At 39.2% G+C, this 5,571-nt stretch overlaps 2 pseudogenes; one reads left to right on the forward strand and one right to left on the reverse strand.

Moving 5' to 3' along the window:
- Positions 1 to 304: 304 nt before the first annotated feature.
- On the forward strand, positions 305 to 2,163 carry LOC131692735 (ER membrane protein complex subunit 1-like; annotated as a pseudogene).
- A 1,053-nt stretch (positions 2,164 to 3,216) lies between these two features.
- On the reverse strand, positions 3,217 to 4,223 carry LOC131691772 (SAGA-associated factor 29-like; annotated as a pseudogene).
- Between the last annotated feature and the right edge of the window lie 1,348 nt (positions 4,224 to 5,571).

Raw genomic sequence — 5,571 nt, forward strand, 5'->3', positions numbered from 1 at the left:
TTATTCATAAATAATTTTTCTCGTTCCTTAAGGGTGGGATAAGAGTTTCTTTCAGCGTGAAAAAACACTGTTTTTGCGTACTCAGTTGTGTTTCGGCTTCGCGTCATCAGAAACCGACACTAACTTATTGTCGGAACAGATTAGCCAACGACACGACTAGACACTAGCATTCCAAAACTGTATCGCAAATCTGACTACCCCTCAGTGACTCAGGTAACTGGTACTGTCAAATTTCAAATTACACGACAAAATGCATGAAACTAGCAACACTCTGGAATCCGTTATTTATTTCAAATAACGAAGGGAAAAATAAAATGACAACAAAACAAACCCAAAGTTTTACAGAGGAATTTATCTTTCCCGTTAGCCCTTGCCTTAATGTACAGTAAAACGTGTTAAGATTACATAAAATGCTGATTGTTGTAACCAGCAGTGGTAAAATGTTTGGCATTGACAACATCAGTGGTAAGCAGCACTGGGTTTGATACCTTCCGGAGATAACCAGTTTCGGCAATGGGCAAAATATGAAACTGTTGGTTCTGGCAGTACAATGCGTTATCCTTGGTAGAGATAAACGTACTAAAAATGGAATAATCTATCAGTTCAATCCAATCACTGGACAACCCGTAAACGGAGGAATCATTCAGTTGCCGTACAAAATTCAGCAGATAACTCTTCTGCACGAGACAGGGCCAGACTTTTTGAAAGGTTTGCTTATTCTGGATGAGAAAAACGAAGCTCACGTATTACCGGAAAGTTCTGCCAAGTACGCTAACAACGTCTACATCTTCAGCGCTGATCGTGAAACTACCACAATCAGGGGATATTTAATTGAATTCCGCTCTGGGAAGCTTAGTACGATTCCAATGTGGACCGTAAATCTCGGGGGAGCAGGAAAGGGACAAAATTATTGCAATCGAAGGTAAAAATCCAATTGAACCTATGCACTCACAAGGTCGCGTTTTAGCCGATCGATCGGTGATGTACAAGTACATCAACCCCAATCTGGTAGCGGTGGCAACTCATGGGCCAGACAACATACATAAATGTAGGTGACATGGTGTGAGTTTTCTATCGTACATCGAGTACTAAAAGATTTCTTTTCAGACATTTTGAACATTCATCTTTTGGACGTCGTATCAGGATCTATTGTATTTTCCATTTCACACAAACGCGTTCGACCACCGCTGCACATGGTGCACTCTGAAAACTGGCTCGTATATTCCTACTATAATGACAAAGTTCGCCGAACAGAGATCTGTAGGTACAAAATGTACGTACTATACACGTTTTATTTCATTTTTTTTTCTATTTGTAGCATCCCTTGAACTGTACGAAGGCAAAACCCAAACCAATAGCACCGCGTGGAGTTCATTGGATGCCCCTCCGCTGCCAATGGTGGAGCGACAAACATACATTTTACCAGTAGCCGTCGCTTCAATGTAAGAAACAATTACCGAGAAGGGCATTACAAATAAACATGTTCTCAGTAAGTAAATCTTCCTGTATATATAATTAGCTGACATCAACCAACACATTTAATAATTTACAGTCGGCCTTAGTACCGGTGCAATAGCTGAAATGTCCTGGGCATTATTGGATCCTAGGCGCCCAGTGACATCGCCCGAAAAAGCCCGTGAAGAAGGCATCATTCCATACATGCCCGAGTTGCCGATGCCTCACGAGATAATCATCAACTACAACCAGACGATTGCAAACATGAAGGGCATCTACACTGCTCCGTCAGGTCTGGAAAGTTCGTGCCTTGTGTTCGCTCACGGTTTGGACATATTCGTTACCAGAGTTGCTCCTTCGAAAACGTTCGATCTGTTGAAGGAGGATTTCGATTACTTTCTAATCACGGTCGTACTTGTGCTACTCTCTAGCACGTCTTATATTGTGAAGCTCTTCGCCTCGAGGAAAGCTGTCAAGCAAGCGTGGAAATAAAAGGATAATGATAATAATTTAACATATGCGCATCAGTGATATCTCGAAGACAGTAATAGGATATTTACACTTTAAATTATGCATTATGTTGAATGTATCTTTTCATCCAACTTCGTCACATTCTCGGAGTTCTCTGCAAGGTGGTTTTGGACTGGGAACAGCATCTGTTTTTTTTTTCTTTTTAAATAAGAGTACAAACAAAACATCTGGAGAAGCAACAGTAAAACTGTCGACTATTGCCGCATCCCGAGAGCGGATAGTCAGAAAACCAATCACAGGTAGAAAATAATTGCAGCTATGTTGATCTATAACAACGAATTGATTTTTCGAACTAATAATAGTGGGTCGAAAAAGATTACATATGTAAAATTCGTCCTAAAGGAGTTGGATTGATTTGCAGTCTTCTACAATGTTGTATAACAAAAATATAATTCTTTGTTTCAACTTCGAACACGTTGGTCCGATAGCTAAACTTGTCCGATTTGACTCAAATTTAGAGTAGAAACTTCCAATGGAACTTGGAATCAACTCAGGAACGGGTCGATTAAGGTTGCACAGAGATTGGGCAAAAATCGAAAACGAAAAAAGCAGTTTTTTCCACACCGTTTGTTAGATCTTCATAAAAATTAATCAGCTTATGTAGAATGTTGTTACAGTACTGCACACGCTGTGGAAAAAACTGCTTTTTTCGTTTTAGCTTTTCACCCCTTCTCTGTTGAACCTTAAGTTTTCAAAAGATCGCTTTTTTCTGAGCAGTCTGGTGTGCATTAGGGTGGGGCAAAATGATAGTTTTTTCAGCACAGCACTTTTTTGGTTACTTTTGGGGTTCCAAACAACTGTGCAAAATTTGGGGTCGATTGGTGTTGACCCGGCGTAGCGCATTGCGTTTATTAAATTATGGAGATTAGTATGGGAAAACCTACATTTTTGCATTTTTAATTCTACAGACTACAATTCTTCCTTTAGTATGCAAATGAAATATAATGAAATATAATCAATGCAATCCTCTGACATATCAACTCGACATCAGTTGATTCAGTCTGTAACGTAACTTTTATTGATAAAATGCTAGATTATCTCGAGATAGACGATATACGCTTTGCTCTTCGACATCGACGTTTCAACCAACGAATATTGATAGTTGGTACACCTCGACACTTTCAGTTCGAGCCTCTTTCTACTCGGATTTTCTGTCGGTAAGAGTAGTTTTCTGTTCCCTTTATTAAATAATATAGAAAAGGTTTTTTTTCTTGTTGATCATTTTATGCTGAGATATTACAATAAATTGTATAACTTGAATTGAGTTTTCGCGCAAGCTAATCAAAACTGATCATCCATCATGAATGGCTCCAACATATGCTCCTCTTTCGGCTGCGTTAATCCACCGGTTAGCGAGATTTCCACTGCAAGCGCTGGCGTTGGATATAACTGCTGATGATGTACACCCAAAAGAAGCTGACTTTCCCATTGCCGACGGAAGGGCAGCAGTGATACTTGAAATAGTCGTGGTCGGTTGAGCGGAGGACTGTCAGGAACTGGCTCCTACTTTTTTGTTCCGTTTGATGGCAATGACATACCGCTGAGTAACATATAATGGTGGCGAGTAATCGTCCGCGTACGTAGGATCCTCAAAAAGTACTTCATATTCTTCATTGGCTGTCTGCGGAAGTTGATTAATAACTGCTTTATAAAAGCAGGTAGTTTGTGGATATAGTGCCAATACGGTTGTCCCTTTAGGGAAAACTGCCTGTCCATCTGTTTCCGGATTAGCTCTCATAAGAGGAAGCGGAACAATACGGCGCTTACTCAAAATGTGTCGATCCTTTTGCTCTTCATCAATATCGTCCACTTCGTACTTGTTGGCAGACGAGATGTACTACTTCGGCAAGTATCCAATTTTCTTCATCTTCGAGACCTTTAACATGAGCGGCAACCATGTCACCCGGTTTTGCAACGTAAGTACTATCAGCCGGAACGCTACCACAAAGCGGTGAAATTTTTTCTCCAGGTTTACTGACACAGAGTGGTAGCGTTTGAGCCGAAATCTGTAGCATTTTCATAAGCGCACCTCTTCGGATTGTTTCTTTATTTCCCGCATTTACGATGTTGGGTTCGTTTCTCTTCCGCTCATTCTCTATTTCAACAATAACCGATTTAAGCGCACGGAGTCGTTCCTACCCAAATGAAATGTTACGTATACTAAAAATTAAGAATTTCGCTTCGTTCTCATGATTTACCTGTACTTGAAGTATCGCTTGTTCAGCAGTTAGCGGCATATTTATTGGACACCAACTTTTTTCAAAATAACTTCCTTATCAATGCGAACGTCCGTACAAAATGCAACTGTTTTATTATTAAATATTTAATAAGTTAATTCATGGGGAACGCTGAATTAATCAAAAGCTTTACGGAATCAATATGGTTGCTATACAGCAACAGAAAATCAAATAAACAAAGAAGTGTTGCTGAAGAATTCTTTTTTTAACTGTTTCGGGGGGGTGACTTAATGAACTGGTAACTGGCGGTAAACTACTCGGACACTTTTTCATCAGAAAGTTACATGAAGTTTCAGGTCGTGTCGTTGGATTAGCACCGGCTTGACGCAAATCCCTTAAAACTAAAACACACTTTGTGTTTCAATCGAACGACTGATCAAACGTGATGTCCCGTTTGAGCAGAAGTTCTGTTTATGCCGATGAGACACAGTGAAGCCGAAACTTGTCTTGGCTTATAAAATTATAAGCCAGGCTTATAAATATAGCATACTGTTTTTGCGAATTTTGGGTGAAGCAAATTGATCAAAACTTTTGTACATTATACTGCATCATTTCAATAACAGTCTGTAATTTTCCCATGCAAAAATATTGACAAGCGACTCGGTGACGAAGCTTTTTATAGAATGTCTCTGGAAAACACGATTTGCGGTGTTAACTTCCATTCAAAAACTACTTAACTGATTTATTTCAAACTTTACTTACACTTTCGGTGTAAAGAATACCTAACCCCTACGTTGTTTTTTTCGCTGGAACCCTTACCCCCTTAACGATTTCTTTTTTATGCTACATGTTTTATTGCAATTTTTAGAGTTAAAAGCATCGTTTTTTAGGAAAAACGTTCCCGCATGCAGGAAGAAAAATTATTTATTCAAATAATCGTTAAGGTACGAAGAATACTCCTATAGTAAGGGAATGCTTTGAATTTTAGAATTCTGATTGATCTGCTTGACTTCCATCGTGATCACCGCAAGCCTCCTAAATTAAAAAGTGTATCGGCGGAAAGACCCTAACTTCACTAATTATAAATATTTTTTTAAGCTAATTCTTGTTTTTTCGCTGAAAAAAGTAGTATTAAAAAGCTCTAACTTTGATTTAACAAAGCCAAAATTCCAACTTTCCTCATTTTCTCTATTACCCCTTAATATGTCGCCAAGAAAAAAAACTGAAAATGCATATATGTTTTTGCTCTACAGAAACTTACTGAACAGAACAAGCAAACGAATAAAATTTTAATTGACGAATCGAACGGCACTGCCCGTACGGCTCCGATGGCCCAGTAGAAAGATATTCCCGTTCGTGTGCGCACTCCATGTTTACTCTATTCATTCATACCCCGGCCGCATAAGAC

This window comes from Topomyia yanbarensis, chromosome 3 (assembly GCF_030247195.1).
Source record: "Topomyia yanbarensis strain Yona2022 chromosome 3, ASM3024719v1, whole genome shotgun sequence".
NCBI classification, from domain to species: domain Eukaryota; kingdom Metazoa; phylum Arthropoda; class Insecta; order Diptera; family Culicidae; genus Topomyia; species Topomyia yanbarensis.